The sequence below is a fragment of the Myiozetetes cayanensis genome, unplaced genomic scaffold (assembly GCF_022539395.1).
Source record: "Myiozetetes cayanensis isolate MyiCay16 unplaced genomic scaffold, myiCay2020 scf2-11, whole genome shotgun sequence".
Lineage (NCBI taxonomy): Eukaryota > Metazoa > Chordata > Aves > Passeriformes > Tyrannidae > Myiozetetes > Myiozetetes cayanensis.
Genome location: NW_026087411.1, coordinates 10,431,636 through 10,450,969, shown reverse-complemented (window position 1 = coordinate 10,450,969; position 19,334 = coordinate 10,431,636). Strand labels below are relative to the sequence as shown.

General features: G+C 42.4%; 1 protein-coding gene across 4 annotated transcripts in view; it reads left to right on the top strand.

The window, feature by feature from the left end:
* Positions 1 to 221: 221 nt before the first annotated feature.
* The window catches only part of PLCB4 (phospholipase C beta 4), a 177,925-nt gene continuing 158,812 nt past the window's right edge, over positions 222 to 19,334 (top strand). For all 4 annotated transcript variants that reach the window (XM_050315002.1, XM_050315000.1, XM_050315001.1 and 1 more), the window contains exons 1-2: positions 222 to 309; positions 18,965 to 19,022. The gene's annotated coding sequence lies outside the window, so the exon portion shown is untranslated. The remainder of the gene's footprint in view (positions 310 to 18,964; positions 19,023 to 19,334) is intronic.

The window sequence follows — 19,334 nt, the reverse complement described above, 5'->3', positions numbered from 1 at the left end:
GCGGCGGCGGGGGGAGCCGGCGGCGGCTGCCTGGCCCGGCCCGGCCCGGCCCGGCCCGCCCAGCACAGGCGGCGGCCGTGGGGTTTCCCCCGTCCCTGCCGCGTCTCTCTCCGCGCTGCGGGGGTTGAGGCGGGCGCGGCGGCGGCGGGGGAGGAGGGAAAGGGAAGGGAAGGGAGGGGGGAAAGGAGGAGCCGCCGCCGCTGTGAGGCGGGCGGGTTGCACACACACACAGACACAGACACGGCTCGAGGAGGAGGAGGAGGAAGGAGGAGGAGGGAGAGGAGGAAGAAGGAGCCTCAGCGCCTGAGGTGAGGGCGGCGGGAACGGGGCGACCACTGAGGCGGGAGGTCTGGGTGTGGGACGGGACGGGGTCTGTCAGCGGCTTGGCGCCCTTGGCGGGGAGCGGCGCTGCCGGCCCCCGCGCCGGGCCGTAACCTTGGTCTCCCCCGGCCCGCGATGAATTGGCGCGCACGTCCGTGTGGGACCGGGACGCGCGTGTGTGTCCGTGTGTGCTCCCTGTGAGGCGGCTCCGTGTGTGGATCCGTGTGTGGATCCTTGTGTGTGTGTGTGTGTGTGTGTGTGCGCGCGCGCCCGGCGATTGGATTCTTCTTCCCCTCATCTCCCTCGCTGCCGTAGTTTCTGAGCGTATCCGGATTTTGTCAGTGCTGGGCGGTGTGACAAATGTTTCTGTGTAGTTAAGTATAACTTTCTTGCGGTGTTGTTGTTGTTTTTTTTTTTTCCCTTCCTTTTTAAATTTTTTTTTCTTCCCCCTTTTTTCTTTCCTCTGGGAGTAGGGCAGGCTCACCTTTGAAGACTGTTTGTTTTCTTTCATATATATATCCAAAGGTCTCTGGGGATACAAGTGCTTCTGTTGCCTCCGTCTGTATGGTTATAATTTGCGTGACGTTTTTAAATCACTTAGTGGTGATTTTCAAAGCAAGGTGCAAAAGCAGTGTTGCCATTTCCATTCCATAGCCATTCCATGTGCACCGTATTCCATGCACGGCTTTGAATTAGGTGCAGTCAGACACCTGTTACTTAATCCTGTTTATCCTTTCCAGTTACAGTTATCCAGCCTTGTCTTCCTTTTTTTAATGTCTCAAAATAAATTACAAATACTGTTTTGTGCTGTTGTGTAGTAGGAACCCGGTGATCTAATGCGCTTGTGGGGTAAATAATGTGTGTTTGTGAGGTAACACTTTCTCAAAGGGAGATGGTTTTGGAAAGTTACAGAATAATCTTTGTCTCTGGGGGAGTTTATATAATGTTAAAGTGTCCGTGGGGATGCATCTGGAGGAAAGGCTGGTGGTAGGGAATGCACAGAATCCAAGTCTCACCCAGTATAAATCTTCAGTAAAGCGCGAATCCCGCTCCCTCAACACCTAAATAACGTTTGTGTTTTTCAAACTTCGCTTGATGTTGCACCGTGGAATTTTCAGTTTAATAGCTGGAGTTAATAAGGATAGCAGAGAAAATGTTGCATTTCTGATTCTGCAAAGGTATGGAGCAGATTCTTTCCTAACACATTTTGGGTTGATTGTTGTATTATGTAGTTTACTTGGGCAGTTTTAGCAAGCTGATGGTAATACTCACTTGGGGCTGATTTCTCCAACTTCTGAAAGTGTTACATTGACAATGTTTGCAGGTTTTCACTGGTTCAATGCTACCTAATGTTGCCATGCACCACAAAATAATTATTGTTATATGGAGCTGAGAAATTTTATATTGTGCAGAGACAGCTCCTAAATACGAGTTGGGAACAGATTTATTCGTCTCTGCAACTGATAACTTGATAAAGTAATTAAAAATAAATTACAGATCTCTAGGATGAGAATTCTCTTCCATGATTGTTAATACCACCGTGCCTTCAAATGTCAGTTTTGATTCATGTCTTGATGATATCGCCGAAAACCAGGTATTGACATGAAAGTCAAACCTCTGGTGAGAATATAACTGTGCGTAGCTGTCAAAATAAAATGTGAAGATCTGGTTTGATTGCTGGCTGTGGTTACGCACTTGGTAGAGTAACAATGCCTTTTATTTTATAGACATGCGCCCACGCACAGGAGCTTTGTTCTAAAATAGTGTTTTCTGTCATGAATTTATGCATAACCTACACTCTCTGCTTTTTCTGAGCATGCAGGGAAGACAGAACCTTGAGGGTGAAGCAAGAAAGACCAGAAGGGGCAGGAAGGAGAATTCATTTGAATTTCCCTTGCTGACAGAGGAAATATATCTTTGTTATATATATCACCCAAAATCACTGGTTGTGTTGCTTTCACCTTTTCTAAAACAATGGCAAGCTGTTTGGGCTTCATACGCGCTGCTGACTTTGGACGTTTGTTCCACTAATATCTGGCTGTGATGGTGAACCTGGGGCTATGCTGGGAGCCTGTCAAGTATTTGTTGCAGCTCTGTAGGAACTGATGGCTTTATTTTCACCAGGTTTACTTACACTGTTGTGTTGAAAACTTGTAGGGATATAATTTCCGTGCGTACTGAAAGGACGTGTTTTATGTTTATTTTTCTTTTTTTTATCTTGTCATTTTTTGTGGTCTGCTTGCATTGTTCAGTGGTTTGTTTCCTTGGTGGTTTAAATAGCTCAATTGCTGTTCCTTCCTGTTTGTAATTTGCCAAAGACTGAAGTCTGAAACTGCCGTTTTAATATTTTCCTTAAAATTGAATGAATCCCTTTTCCAGGAAAAAGGGAGAAAGGGACAGAGGAGTACTTATGAGAATGTTAAAAATGAGAACCAAAACCTAATGCAGAGATCTTACCTAAGAGTGACTGCTTATGAAAGTTGGTACCTCATTGGTTTCAGAGAAGGTTGGTTTCCTCTGTAGTTTCAATCATCTGTCCCATTAGATTTTGGGAATTGTAAATTAGTTTAGGAGTGAAATTTTCCAAATCATAAATTCTCCGGTTGGTTGTTAGTGGAAATCATTATGAAGGGTTGCATAAGCATCATTTGTAGGATGGCTGATCAGTAGCCTGGGCTTAGTTCCATACCCTAATAAATAGATGCATTGTGCTACTTCAAAAATTGCAAAATTGATGGCTTGAGTTCATTTACTAATTTTGCAAGATACGTAATACATCTGGTTTGGGGAGGACTCTTTGATGTCTGCAGGAGTTGCATACAGTGTAGCTGCTTATGATCCAGACTGTTAACTCTTCAGAAGTTTTTTTGATTATGCTGTGTAGGACATCTTATTCTTATGAAAGATTCATGTGTAGCACCACATCAGAATTACCTCTGTGCATGCATCAAAGGCTCAAATCCACTTTATTCCGTGGGACTTTCTGAGAGCAGGTTTTGTGGTCCTCTTGCTGCTGCAGGACAGGAGTGTGATTTTTGGACTTTGTCCTCCGAGGAGCTGACCTGTGGAGGGTTTGAATAGATGGGATGTCAGTGGTATAAACACCCAAAATGCCTGCTTTGCTTGTGTCTCACTCTGTGAACAGTAAACTGTGAGTATCTGTTATATTGGTCCTCCCTCATCTTGTTATGGGAGTGGTTCCTGCAAGTTTGGTAAATATGGGTAAAGAGGCTTGTGAAACTGTGCAAAGAAGACAGATTCCCAGCCATTCTGGAATTAATTAATTATGCCTGGTAGTAAGTTCTGTGTTCCAGAAAGGCATGCTAATGTGTCTGAGTGCCTGGAATAGGGTGCCACAACATGGGAAAGAGCAGCAGAAGAACCCTTTCACAGCTGCCCCTTGCGGCGCCAATGCCGGGAATCTGCAATTTTCAGGGCAAGGTGCTCCCGAGCAGCTCATGTTAGTCACAGAAATAGATGGTGCAGCACAACTGTGGCTTTGGAGATTCCTCTCCAGCGGTCTTCTGGATGATGAGCTGTTGATGTTTTCCCTTTGAGGGCTCTTGGAGGAAAATCAATACTTGCATCCCCTCCTTCTGGAGACCAACATCAGCTTTTATAAGGTAGTGAAGTGCTGTGGTTTCTTTTGCCAGTTTGCCTTGCCTGTGCAACAGCAAAAGAATCTCGATTTCTTGAGAAGGATGAAACAAGACCTTTCCCCTCCTCTCCACTGGAGAGCCCATTAGACTGGTGTGAAGTCCTGCTGTGCTGTTTTCCTCGTTACTAGACTTGGATAAATGGTGTTTGTGTTTGGTTATAGTGTTCCTTTTCACCTTCAGAGTTCTGAGAAGGACCAGCCGGTCTTCCTGTGGGAGAGAGCTGGTTCCTGGGGAGCAGTGCAGGTGTCACTGAGAGGTTAGGTTGCCTTGGTGTAGAGTATCTGCTCATGGAAACGGAGAAATACAAGGTATCCAGCTTTTGAGGCCACTTGCCTTTTTCACAGTTTAGGTTTCTGTGGCTGTTACTTTGATCTCTCCGTGGCTTCCCGTTCTTTTCCATTGCATGTTCCTGGTTCGAGCTCAGCCTTGATCCTGCCCCTCGTTAATAGCTGGTGCTGGGACAGACAACACGGATCACAAAGACAGTGGATATGGTGTGGAGCTCTTATCTTCCCCTGTTTAATGACCACCTCATAGACTAACCCATTATCTGACTTTCTGCATTTGGTCCATGCTGCCCTGACGAAAAATCTGTCCAATAACCAGTAAATGCTCCTAATTCCTGATGGTGTGTGTCTCACCTTTCTTTTTATAGTAGCAAGGAATTAAAATGTGAGTTAGGTAGGTGGCAGCTGTCATACCTTTAAAGTTTGGGCCGTGCTTCCCATTTTATATGGAAGCTCTAACTGTACCACCGTGAGGCCCTGCACTTGGAGAGCTAAGGGTGACTTGCCTGCTCTTTTCTCAGAATAAGAGCTTGTTCTTTCACAGGGAACAAAACCTGAGAGCTTTAGGCAAATGAGGTGAGACAGCCTGTTTGGAATGTGCTCTGTTGTAAGGTCTGTTTGCGGAGCTGTTGAAGTTGGTGTTGCTGAAGTAACCGCCCGCCTTTGCCCTCTCATTTCTCGAGGAGCTGGTTCTACTCAGTTGACTCTGGGGCTCTCAACTGTAACTTTCTCTGTGAGCCAGCCTTGCAATTGGCAATTTTAGAAGACCAGGAGAAGACGTGTAACCGTACAGATGCTGGGTTCAAAAAGGGGTTGTTCAGATTAAATGCTCTGCATTGTTCCTTCTCGGACATTGTGCCGTTAGACTTGTTTTACTGGAAAAGTTTTAACTTAGGCTTGGTGTTTGTATTCTATTGGTTTTGTGTGCAATACCACCTGAAAATATGAAGACTAAAAAAATTTACAAATGTCATCCACTTATCAAATAGGTGTCTAAAAGCAATGTATGCCTGCAGTTAGTCTAGCAATAAGCCAGCTGAGAGAGAGGAATGCATACTCACGTTCAGAAATGTTTGGGTGCACTTTGGTGGGGAGGAAATGGGTATGAAAAAGATACTGAAGAGCAAGCTATTTATTCCTGAAGTTATAGATAGATTTCCTTTCCTAACAATTTCTACATTTAACTTGAGCACACGCACTCCTGCAGAGTGGAAGGAATCAGGAGCTCAGTGACTAATAAAGGGGGCATATAGATTAAGGACTTGAAAGGTTAATAAGGAGCAACTCCTGGATTCCAGTGATCCAGAGTTTCCATGATCCTGTGAACAGTGTGATGTTGTGGAAAACAGCAAGTAATAAGGAAGTTCTATGAGATGTAAGCTGTGGTTTTGAACCAAGATAAGTTGGATGAAAGAACTTCTGATACCAGAGTGGTATTTTTTTCCTCCTTGATCTTTCAGGCCATTCTAAAGCTCTGTGGGTTCCTATTTTTCTCCCTCTTGAACATACTGATTTCCCATGCCTGAAATTTCCCTGTCTCCCACATTTGCTTTTTTTCTTTTTCTTTCATAAGAAAATTCCTTTTGGAGATGTCGGTTATCACTGTTGCTGGTTGTGCTGTACTTGTTGCATGCACAGATCTTCCCTACTCCCCTCTTAGCTGAGGCTTTGTGCTGGATCCAGGATTCTTGTCTCCGTCCCTGCCATGAGACATCCGTAGTGCTGCTGCTGCAGCTGCTAAAAGGAAACACAGGGAGGAAAGGAACTGATAGCTGTAGCAAGGACCTATTTTGAAACACACAAATTAGGATAAACTGTCTTAAAAAAAAACCCAACCAAAACCAGACACCAGAAGACCCAAACAATTTTGAATATTCATAGCTTCTTGCAAGTTGTTGTGGTTTTTTGGGGTTTTTTTTTTTGAGGGGAGTTTTCTTGTTACGTGGAAGTAAGGACATGTCTATATAGTTTATACAGCATTCCTCTCAGGAAAAGAGTGAGTTGATATGGAGCACGAATGCCTTATTGGGAAGTAGGAAATAGGTGGTTACTTTGGCAAGGTTACTGTGATCTGTTGAACCAAACAGAACTGATATAATTTTTTTCTGTCAAGGACCGTGATCAGGGAAGGAAAAGCATTTCTGAGGAAGGAAGGGAGAGAGGCTGGTGAATTCTCGGTAGGTTTGTTTGCAGGGATGACAGGGAAGCACAACTCCCTTAAAGGCGATGTTGGGTGGCATGGTGTGCTGATGAAATGGACTGTGTATTTCTCCTAAACCTTGACTGCCAGGCAGACAGGGGCTGCTGGATGATTTGATTTTACTATTTGTTTTTCAGATATAGTTCTTGAGGATTAGTGCAGATTAATTGGGAGCTCTGGTGGATTTGGAGAGCCGTGCTGCATGTCTGACATCAGCAAAGAATAGACCGAGTAATTATTGCTTTCTGGTCTTTCAGTCTGTGTTATTTGTGTGCTGCTTCCCTAGCAAAATATGCCCAGGAATAATTGGCATACATTAAATGACAAGGAAAGATGGAATGTGATTGCAGGTATATCAGAGCAGATTGCAAATGAGGTGCTGCAGTCTGGCATAAGGGCTGGGAGTTGCAGGGAATGTGAACACTTTGGCATCCCTGCTCGGCTTGCCGTTTTCACGTTGGAAATCTCCTGTACCCGTGGATGCTGCAGGTGCAGGGAAGCTCTTGGAAATTCCCCTCAGCGTGTCTGCCATCCCTCACATGACGTACTTGTCTGCTGTGATTGGTGAATTCCCAGGCTGGAGCAGAAGGTGGGGGCTTCAGGGGGCGGCGGGGAGAGAGATGTGACCTGGGAGAATAATTGAGGGCTCAAACAGGGCAGCCTGAGCGGGGAGGGGATTCAGCTGCTGCTCCATGTCCCTGGGGTGGTGTTGCCACGTTCTCCAGGCACAACAGCTGGGGCCCTGAGACCCTGCCAGGCTCTTCTGCTTCCTCTGGGGCTGGGAGAAGTAGCCCCTGCTGTACATCTACATTTCCCCTGGGGAAGGGCGGATGGTCCTGGAATGTCTCTGCTGCAACTGAGCTGATACAGTGATTTATTTATTTCCCCCCCAAGTCCTTCAAATCTGGCAATACATAGCAGAGTCTGGCTGTTGTTTTTGCTGATGCCCTGGGTTTTGGCTCTGAAATACAGCACAGTAGCTTTTTGATGACCTGTGACTGTAGCAGGTGGCAGAGAAGAGAAATAACTTCTCAGAAGACCTTGGATCAGGTCAGAACAAAGCGGGCAAAGTTTTTTTAGCTATACAGGTTGCTGCTTCCCTGCATTCAGATATCATGGGGATGATTTTGCTAACCTCAGGCAGACCTTTTTCTACTTGGATGGTTCCTAAAGTGTTTGGCCCTGTGTGCTTTTATTTATTGATTTATTTTATTTCTTTTTCTTTACAAACTGAGAAAGTGCTGGATTTGGTTTGTATGCCAAACCTGGTCAACAGATGTTGATGAAATGGTCTCCTTTGAGATATCCTAATGAGACCATAAGCATAGAGAAGTCTTATATAGTCAAAATAGTTTATAACTGTGTGTCTTTATACAAGAAAATTACTTAAATTAGCCTTTGCATCAGGTAATGAAAGTATTGGCACTCCTGTTATGGGAGTGATTCCATCTCTTGCCCTGGGGAATTAACGAAGACTGACACCTTGGAAGAAGCAGATGGTGCTTTCCTGGGCTTGCTCCTGGGAAAGCTAAAAAGTTGGTGTGGTGCTGGTGGACTTGGTAACCTGTATTGGTACTTTTGTGGATGGAGGGATGGAGGGATGGATGGATGGATGGATGGATGGATGGACTGTGTGCATAGGAGGGAGTGCCCCAAATGTGTCTCTTGTGGCCTTGGCTGTTACTGATGGTCACTTGCTTTTCTGGATCAAGCAGGGAGTGAAGATGTAAAGAGGGATTTTTGTCTCTCTGTGTGATCGTTTCTGTGGAGAGATGTTGAGTGTTGTTCCAGCTGTATGTTTTTGTTTGGTGTGTGTGGAAGGTGTAGGTTTTCAGTTCTACTGCTCTTGTTGGGTTATTTAGAAGAATTCTTACTAATGAAGCCTGCACTGTGAAATTGTGGTGCCTGCATGGAGAGAGGAATCACAGCTTGCTCAGACCTTTCTCTGGTAGTCCAGATCAAGTATAAAAACTTAATCAGTGATTTCTCTGCTGCATCTTCATTTTTGATGCTGATTCTTTCACTGACTTGCAGCCTCAGAAAAAAGGTGATGTGTTGGGTTTTGGCTATAATGACAATCTACCAGTTGATTTATTCAGGGGTTTTTTGGGGGGATTTTTTCCCCCTTTTTTTTTTTCCTTAGGCTTTTGTTTTTCTTATTTTTAAAGAATTTTTTGTTTGTTTGCTTTGTGCAGATTCCTGTATGTTTGTTCCTTACAGCTTTCCTGTGATGGACTAAAAGCCTCCTGTAACAGAATTCCATTTCCAGATACCGGGGGGAAAATCAGAAGTACATCTTTGCAGTAATTCTTTGCTGCACAAACAGGTGTTATTTTGTAAATCCTTTTTGCATTTTAAAGCACATGAGGTGAAAACAATACTTTCCATGAGCAGCTGTGAACTGGCACGAAGTAGGTTACTTCTGAAAAAAAACCAAGTGAGCTTTATTGCTGGGGATTGTTTTTTTTCAGTGATGCCTGTGACACTTTTTCAGTTTTCAAAACTAAATCAGCTGAATCAATCTACCAAGAAATACTTACTCTGATCTAAATATCTTTGATTTAGTTGTGCTCAGTTTATAAACAGTGCCCTGTAATCTTCCCTGATCTCATCCTGCTTTCATTTCTAATTTATCCCCAGAAAGGCACGGCTCACTGTAATTCAGGATAACCCTACAGCAGAACAACTGAAGACTAATATTGTGAAAACAGAGCTCTAAGTGCAGCTCCCAGGTATCTGACATGTTAAAAACACCCACTGAATTGATCTGAAGTTAGGTGCAAAAAAACACAGGTAATTTCGGATCATCCAGCAACTGATACAGTGAGTGGTTTTCCCGCGATTCAGGCGCTGAGCAATGTGGTGATTTTACTGTGAGGCTTTCAGAAACTGGAAAACAGGTTTTGGTATTCACAGGTAGAAGTGGCAGAGGGATTTGTATTGCTGTGTTAACAGCTCCATTATTCGGTTTCAGGGAGCTGGCTCCATCCCGCCTTAGTTTAGTGTCAGAATGTTTGCTGGGTGTTGTCATTCTCTTGTTCTTAAATGGAACTGTTTTCTTTACAGGAGAAAATAAGAGTACAAGGTATGGTAGATTTTTTCCAGTCATGTAAAGTTACATTATCCTTTTTGTGAGGTTATTTTTTGATTTTATTTTATTTTTTTTTTAATTTTCACAGAATCAGTTAGGTTAGAAAAGATCCATGAGATGGAGTCCAACGTGTGACCCAACACCACCTTGCCAGCTAGACCGTGGCACTAAGTGTCACTTCCAGTCTTTCCTTACATGTGACGTTTTAACCAAAACTTGGATCCTGCAGGTGTTTCTTTGCCTGGTTCATCTGAAGGATCTGTGGAAGTATTTCTTCAAAACGTTAATGGAAGTAATTACCAGAGTAAGGTGTCTGTTTGTTGGGGTTTTGTGTGTGTGCACTTTGGTTTGGTTGTGGTTTTTTTGTTGTTGGTTTTTTTTTTTTTTTTAAGAGCTATAAAATTATATACCTAAAAATTGTAAAATTGTAGACCCGTGTTATTTTTTTTCTGGCGAGCTACATCTCTTCCTTAAAAAAGTGATTTGTAATTTAAATTATAATCACTTTTCTGGTAACATTGCTTGATTTCATAAGCTGTTACCCTAAATCGTTCACTTACTGAGAAGCCAACTCATCATTTCAATTAAAAAGTAAGTGCTTCTGTATACATGAAGTGCAAATAAATTTATGGCTGCCTTTCTCTTTGCAGAAGTTGATGCAAAGATTGTACTTCTCAGTTAATTTTAAATCAAGTAAAGGAATTCTTATTTAAAGGTGATGGAAAGTGGATGAATCTTTTCTTTTTTTCCCTCCCATCTCTTCCTGCTGTCATCACATGGTGGGTTTTAGAAATTAAATAATGTTGTCTTGACCGCTTTGGCAGGGAATGTTTTGCTTATCTGAGTGGTCTTTGGTTCAGCTGGTAATTAACACTTCTCTTAATGACTGAAACACAATTTTAACAAGCGTTGGCTCTTCACGTTCAGCAACACCCATTGACTGAGTGTGGGTGTTGTGACCCGAGTCCATTTGAGCCTTGTATCTCAAAATTCAATTTAAACTCATTGTGCCTCGTCTAAGGTGCCTTTCGAAAGGTTGTTGCAATTTATTTGTTCTCTCTTAGTGTGATACTATTGTGACTGGGTTCATGCATCTGCAGTTTTGTCAGGGATGATTCATAGGCCAAAATGGTGTTTTTCCACTTAGTGGTCTATTCCTTTCAGTGTTACAAGGGAAAATAATAGGGGGGAATAATAGGGGGGAAAAGTGCTGTTCTATCTGACAGATAATTGAATAGCTTCTCTTTCTTTCTTTCTTTTTTTTTTCCTTTTTTTTTTTTTTTAATCTTGAAATTTGACCTGACAAAAGGAAGGTAATGAGAATCTAAATAGTGTCAGGACTTACTTGGTGGGGGATATGGCATCTACAAGAAATAAAACTGACCCGAGTACAGCACCCTGCAACTGTACAGATGCAGCCCTTCAGAGCTGGAAATGGGATTAAATTAGTTAATTTGGCTTCAGAACTTCACTTGACAGTCCCCTGCTGGCTTTATATCCAGTGGGGCTCCATTTATTCCTTCCAAAGCGAAGCAGTGAATCCACAAAGTTGTCTCGAGCCTCCCGGTCTGCGAGATCAGATGCCAATGACTGCACCTTTTCAGGATGGAGAGAGATATTGCTGGAATTTTAGATGACCATGTTGAGACTGAAGTAATTCCAGGACTAACTTTTAGCCCAATTTCAGCAGAGCAAGGAGTGGCTGTTGGGACTCATCAGATCCTGTAGTAGGGCTGGTGCTGTTCCTGGGTTAAATACATGACCTTTTGTGACACAGGAGGGAGAAAGGCCCAGCCTGAAAGCTCTTTCTTCATTGCTTGATTCTGGTTTGGTAACTCCTCCATCTAAACCCCTTCCTCCCTTCCCCTTATCTTTTGGGCATAGACAGAGCTGGCTTGTAGTGGACTTTTAAAATTAGATTTCTTTGTCCTAAACCGGGGACTTGGGTTAAAAGCAGTAAGACACAACCCCACAGTGCTCTGATTAAGGTGTTTTTTTCAATACCTGTCTTAAATGTCACGATAATGCCTGACAGGAAGGCTCCTTGCCTGGTGAACACCCAGATCCACAGCAGCCTTGAGCAGTGCCCGTCAGAACAACGTGCATTCTTCTGGCCTTGAAAGCATAAACTGGAGTACAGCACAATGTAAATGTCAATTCAGGAATGTTAGGTAGGTTTGGTATGATCCCTTAAGGATTCTTTGTTCATGTCCTAAATTGCAAGGTTTCTGGGGCAGGGACTCTCCTTGCATTATTTATTTTATGGCATTTATTACAATGTAGTTTTCGTTACTTTTTATTTAACCCGGCTGGTGATACCTCAGGTGGGAGAATCCACTGCAGCACAGCATTTTTAATTAGAATATATGCACCAAGCTGCTCTATACAGGTTAAAAACAAATGTCATCCATGTTGCTCACTTCAACGTGCTGAAGCCTCTAAAGTTATAGAGCAGCTTTCAGACAATTCAATCACCTTATTTTCCAACTGAGGCCTTTTTTAGGGTGCTAAGGTGCCTGCACAAAAGCCTGCAGGCCTCGTGTTGGCACCGGGGATTCTGGTCATTTACTTCTTGACCTTGACTTGCAAATCAAAACGTGGCAAAATCAGGGCCACGGACACGCCATCCCCGGACAAACTCCCGGGGGCTCGGATGGATGGATGGATGGATGGAGCGAGGCAATGCCTGCACTGCTTAGACCGACGTGTCATGCACTGTTAGAGGCCATTATCTTTAATACCTGTGTTGTGCAACAGATCCAGTTTTGATTTGCAGCCCAGAAGCAGCAAAGTTTCGGTTTTGGAAGCGGGATCAGCCACAGGGCGTTTCTGAGGCAGGCTTTTCGCACACGGACTTTGACACCAGGCTTCCAGCAGAAACGAAAACGGCGCTTCTTGGTGTTGTTTCTAGGTTTGAGGATTCCCTATGTAAATCTTTTTAAGTCAGAGCATAACTCAGGAACGCCCTATTTTTTTTTTTTGGCAATGGTATGGAGATAGTCTGAAACAGCAAAGCTTGCTTAAAGGGACACTCTCCAGTGAAAAACACTTGTATGCATAAAAACCCCATTTTTTCTTCGATGAATTGAAGTAGTTGCAGACATCAGCCCTACTGCTGAATGTTTTAAAACTAATTTATATGGGCTATGTCCTTTCTGTTTCCCCTCTCTCTCTCTTTTAGTTCTGTGGAAGGCAACAAACAATAAACCCTGAACAAGCTCATCTGCACAGTTGGATGAGAAAAGAAATAGTAGAGGCCAAGCAGAAATTGCAGTCTTACAAAGCACAGATCTAGAAAGATGTTTCAGCTGTGCTAAAAATTATTTGGTGCTTTGCAGTTTTACAGCACTCAGTGATCTGATAGTGGTGCTGAAATCTTTTTTTTTTTTGGGCACTGTACATATGTGTTGAAAATGCTCCTTCACCCAAAGAATTTATAACATCATAGGGTAGGAGGAGCCTAGAGCTGAACGCAATTTTTAATATGTAGGCAACAGAATATGCCTGTGAAGCATTTCCAGCAACATGTGGTTGAGATCAGCCTAAAAATTCAAGCTGCATGTTTTAATATTTTTCAATCAAGTGGCACTTCCAAGTTATTGACTTCCCTTCAAGGTGTAAATTTTTACATGGAGCAAATTAGTCCTGGCTGCCATCAGAAGGGATTTGCTTCAGTGCATCCTGAGGCATCAGGCCCAGGATGTTTGCACAGGGAGGCTTTGTAAACCTCCATCGGAGATGTGTAATGCTTTGATCTGTTTACTGGACAAATCAGAATTAAACTGGTGTCTCCCTCTTCTTCTTCTTCTTCTTTTTTTTTTTTTTCTTTTTTCCTTGGGAGAAACGAGTGGACAGGAAATCTGGGCAGCCCTATCAGATTTTGCCTCAAGAAATGTGCACTGGTTTAAAAGAGAGGCATTGTACTGGCAGCTTAATGTTTAAACTGGGTGTCAAAATGTTAAGGCAGAATAATGCAAACCAGTAATGCAAATGGTTTTCTTGGGTGGATTTCAACTCCTGTTCTAGTATCTGGTAGAATATGTTTACTTTACTTGCAATGAAATACCATGCTATTTCCATCACAATAATGGCACTTTTAGCCAGCTGGTTGCAGCCAGGTTCAGAGATAGTAATCAAAATTGTTTTGAAATGTATCTCCGTTTATTACAGTGTAAACTTTTCTGCTTCATATTATTCAGTGACTAAACATGTTTACTTTGAACAGAGTATGTGTTCTAGGTGGGTAGAAGCAAACTAAAAATGTGTCTAAGCCAGTTGTAATTAAATTTCAACCCTGTACATTTTGTCAGGACAGGAAAAGCTGCTGGCATTTAAACCTTGCAGTGCGTTATGAAGTGACTACCACTCGGCTTCTCCCATGGAATTAAGACAACTTGGAAAGCAGAGTGAGAAAAGGGGAAGAGAGATTTGTATGAATTAAATGACTCTGGCTTGTGGTTTGCCAGCTTCTGTTGCTTTTGTTGATAGTGTGTGGTTATGTAAACTTCTTCCCACCACTTTTCTTCTTGAACTTGCTGCAAAACAGTTTTGTGTGGTGTAGCATCTGCTGGCATGAAAGTGGTTGTAAATACCCTGCTGCATCTTTATTCTGCAGCCCAGTAGGAAGGAGAGAAGGGATGGAAAAGAGTGTTCTCTGGAAACACAGATGGCTTTAGTAATTAATAACACTTAGTGAAATGAGTTAAAAAATATGACTGCTAAAGAAGGGGGCTGTATGGATAAGCTGAGTGCATCTATTTGGTACCTTTGGAAGACTGTGCTGCATTAAACATTTTTGGAGGAACGTACCTGATAGGATCAGCTCTTCTGTGCTCTCCCAGGTGTGATGGGACCAAGAAGGCTGAGTAAAATGGCATGTCTGTTCCGACTTATTTTGCACTGTGCAAAATGATCTTGTATTGTGACTGCTGTGTAATCATCCCAGTAAACATTCAAGGGGGAAAAAATAATGCTGCTTAATCCCTTTCTCTTGCTGTCAGGGAGGATCGGGATAACAAAAGCGGAGATCACAAATGCTCTGCCGGAGTTGCTGGCCTACATTTGCAGTGGTGAAGGGCAAGAAGCAGGCTCCCAGTTTCTGGAGCACAGGGTGCACCCCAGAAAGAATGGCTGAGCTGCAGCAGGATTTTTGTGATGATGCCGAATTTTCCCTGGAGACTTTAGCTGACTGCATTTTATCTTCCTGATATAAAGTGCTGGCAGCTGCTACCTTGCTGGCCTGAAAGGAGGACCCACCCTCTTCCCACCCTCTCACCTGCTGCACTTCCCCCAGTGCCTGCATTAGTTCCCTGTCTACCTGTTGGATTCCCCCTTCATTTCTGCTTTCTTTGAATTATGGTGAGACACCCTTAAAACTTTACTTTGGGTTGGAGGGCAGGTTTTTATGAAAATGATTAATCTCATTGGCCCAAGCAGAGCAAAAGCATTTGCCTGGAATTGACCTGGATTCTTTGTAATGCTGTAAATGAAGTCTTGGGTTGTTAATGCTTTCATCAGGAGTGAGTAATTTCATAGATTGAAAACCTCTTAAAGTGCAGCATGGTAATTTTGGTTCCAGAGAATTACTATAGATGACTGTAAAAATAGAGTACATTTTTTTCCCAGTAAAAAAAAAAAAAAATTATTAAATAATGATTATTAAAACATAGGTAAAAGCCCCTGCAGGAGCTGTAGGGTATTATGTAGTTATTACATCCAAGATACCCTGAAATTCTCTTAGTCAAATTGCAGATTGTGTTTCTTAGTCCTATTACATTTGCATACTGATGAGAGTTTGTAGTTAGTTTTGTATTGTGCAAATGCTACTGTTGTTTAGTACTTGGCTTAAATAATGTGAATTTTATCATAGAAGTATACCTCATTCTCTGCAGAAAAAAGTCTGAAACATTTTATTATTCACAAATAATTTTGGAGGCTGTGCTTTATAATCAATTTATATGCTTTTGATAAAGTAGAATCTCTGGGCTTGAAATTATTTGGAGTGAAAATAGGCTGCCCATTTCAGTAATTCAGTGTCCTGAATCTTGCTCAGCAAAACACCAGGAAGGGCTTTTACCTTTCAATTTGAAAAATTGATCCTGAATCAAGAACTGCCTTGACTCGTGGCTTCGGGGCTGGAGGCAGACACAGGATTGGGACTTAAGGGTGGACTGTGTGTGGCACGAGCAGGAGGCTGCATCCCTTCTTTATTTAATAATTTCCTGGCTTAATTCAGTGAAGCTGAATGCAACAGTCCTTGATGAAACTGCATGTGGCTTATGAATGTGATTTCCCTCATGGTATTCCTGTGGAAGAAGTGGAGAAAATGCTATTTATTGGTTTGTTGTTTTTTTTGTTTTTTTTGCTGTTGGTATTTTGATTGTGTTTAACTGTGTGGCTACCTGCCTCTTTTTTTTGTAGTTGTTTTTTTTCCTAATCTTTGGGAATCATGCTGTGCAGTTTTTATTCCCATGGGATAAACAGCCATATGGCCCTGTAGTCGGTGCCATGCAGGTCAGTCTCGGTGGGGTGAAAGTGCAGAGCTGTCTGGTAGGTGGAGAGGCTGCTGCTTTTGTGGGTGAGCACACGAAACGCTCCAGAAAGACACGCCAGAGGCTCGAATTATGTAATGCCTGGAGCAGGAGGCCACCAAGTTGTGTGTGCAGTGTGTCAGCAGCACCAGACTGATGTCCCTGGCAAGGCTCCACTGCAGGAAGGAGCTGAGGTTTCTCAGAGGCTTCGGCTGAGAACGAGAGCTGTGATGGCACGGCCCTGGCTGGAACAGCTTGGCCCAGGCATGGCAGGAGCTGGCAGTGCCCAGCCTCGCTGCCTGCTGGGTGCTGACATAACACTGCTCTGCTGAATGTGGTTTCCTGCCCACAAGTGTGACTTTTGCTTTGTTTGTTGTTTTTTTTATTTCCCCTTTCATGTGTTGGTGGGTATTTGTGGCTCTTTTGTTGTTTTGGTTTTTTTCTCTCCTCCTAGTTCTAAAAAAAAAAAAAATGTACAAAGAAAGAAAGGAGCTTTTTAGAAACAGCCCATCCAGATTCATGTCTGAAAAATGTTAAAACCGCATCTAAAATTAACTGATAAACTATGGTTGATGTTCATTTTGGGCATAAAGTGAGTGAAGAAGGTTTGGTAGGTAAGGACCATTTCAGTGCATTGACAGACTGAAATCCTCGTGTCTAAATTATTAAACACGAATGGTCTTTTCTAAATCGGGTACTTGTACTTCACTTTTAATTAGAATGCGGCACTGGGTCCTTACTGGAATTCCAAAGTTTCAGTCTCCCAGTGAGCAGCTCGAGGTGATCATCTGTAACCAGGTGTCCATAGATGGGAAAGCCGTGGACTTGTGGAACTGTGTTCCTGTCAGGTCATTCCCTCCGACCCTTTCAGAGAGTGACAGGTGGAAAAGGAACTCCAATGTCAGATCCCTGTTGATCAAAACTCTTCTGCTTTAAAATAAAGGAAAAAAATAAAAAATCTCTTGTCAAGCCCAAAGTGTTGATGAAGGCTGTGCATCCTTTTTTGAAGGGTTATTATGATTTCACTGGGTCTTTTGGAAAATTAAGTCCTCTCCTAGTGGGTTATCAGGGAGTTGAGTCATGAAGAGAAACAGGCAACACCTGTGGTATATTTAAGGTGACAGGACAGTTCAGGTGACTAGTTAAGAAACAAGTTTTGCTTTACTGAACAGTAGTTAGGAAATTAAAGATCCTCTACAAAAAAAATCGGTATCAAGGTATTTAAGACCAGCTTATTCACCTCTTTTCAATTTTCTTTGGAACAGGAGAGAAATGAAAATTAAAGGTTTTTGTATTTCAGCCTTTACAAGCAGGTGTGGAATGAAGGCTGAGCCCGAGGCTGCAGCTGCTGTCCATCACCCCATCAGTAGTTACTGGGAATTAGGAATTGCTTGGTGTTTCTTTCTCTGGAACTGAGACTTGACTCTGGCTCTGAGTGCTTCCCTCAAAGAATTTACAGTCTTACTGAAAGGGCCATTGGAGATTTTTGGACACAAACAAGCTCCTGAAGAAATACTTAACTGGCGGAAAAGAAAGAGATTTTTTGGTCTTTGCATAACTAAAAAAAAAACTGGTTTTCTTCCTTAAATTTATGAGATTGTACTCATGTGTTTACATGGAACACGAGAAATTTCAGAGCCCAGTGGCAACGTTGCCCAGAAAGCTGTAAATGATTAAAACCAGTTGAGAAGCAGATCCTGTTTCTGTTTTGTGCATTAGGTCTGGTGAGATGCTACTGATTTCAGTGGAGTTGATGTAATCGTGTTGAAATCTGACCACAATCTGCAAGAGAACAAAAATATCTGAGGTGTATCTCTTACTGTAGACTTTACAGAGTAGCTTGTATGCTTTAAAAACATTTCCTTCATGCCTTTGTCTTTCCAACAGAAACATGTTTTGAGCAGGGAGTTGATTTTAGCATCAAGTTGGCTTTAGTTGGGCCCAGAAGGAAGTGTGAGGATGCTTTTGTGTGCAGCTGGGAAGTGGTGGAGACCCAGTGATGTCTTGTCATGTAATTATGAGCCACTGAGGCCAGCCTGAAAGTGCACTGGCAAAATGAGAGTGTCTGAGGCATTAAAATAACAATAATAATAATAATAAAAAGTTGAAGGCACTGTATAGTCTTGTACTAGAAGAGCATGTGGTCAGTATTTAATGAGAACAAAGCTCTCACCCACCATCCTCTCGGCGTTGCTATTTATGATTTGGAACAACTTCTGTTTTAATAGACATTTTTGGCTGTAGTTGTGAATGCCGTGGTTCTCGGTCCCTCTGCTTCCTTCTTGGGGTGTTTTATGTACCATGAGTCCCCAGAGCAAATTCGAGACCTACAGCATGCTCTGGCCTGTCTTGGCCGAGACACTCATTTTCTAGAATCTCTCTGTTTCTAATATCAAGATTTTTTTTCCCCCTCCTTTTCTTTTTTTTTTTTTTTTTTAAATCTCCTTCTTCATGAAAGTCAAACCTCACAAAACTGAAAAGGTATCAGGTCAGATTTAATTCTGTGTGTGCACCTATAACTCAGAATAAAATACTTTTTTTCCCCTGCTCCTGAAAACTGCTCCATTCTTGGTCTCCACTGTGTTACTTTTTAGTTTGAAGTGCTTGGATGAATGGGTACCATGTGTTCCTTTCACCTGCAGCTATGATGCTTTTGCTTAAATAACAGGAAATTTCAAAATAAAATGTACTTCAAACAAAAACTCACTGAGTGTGCACTATTTGGTTGCTGTAGTGTAAATATTCTGTTCCATGAGGAGAAATTATTTCTAGGGGGGAAAAGAAGGTCTTGGAGTAGTTCACTGTGTTTTTATTAGGTAATTAAATATGAATATGCACAATTAAGGCTTTTCCTTTTTTTTTTTTTTTTTTTTTAGGGAAGGAAGAATTCTCTACAATGTGAATTTCTACAGAGTAATCCCTGATTTACCAAAGGTAGGTATGAATTTTTCTGTTCTTTTAACATTTTAATTATTTTTTTTTTTTTAACTAGATTATTTCCTTCTGGTTTAAAGTATGGTTTACTGTTCCAGTGCTGCACTGTTCATATTAGTAGAGGGAGAAATGTATTCTGTAAAAGCAGTGGTTGGGGTTCAGAGGAGAGAAGTTATTAGAAATTTAGGTCATAATTCAGAGTATGCTGAGCTCTCCTGAAGACCTGAAATGAATAAAAACGTGTGTGTGTGTGAGGATGATGAGTGACACAGAGAGATGGGGGTACTCAAAGCCCTCAGAGGCCTCACCTTT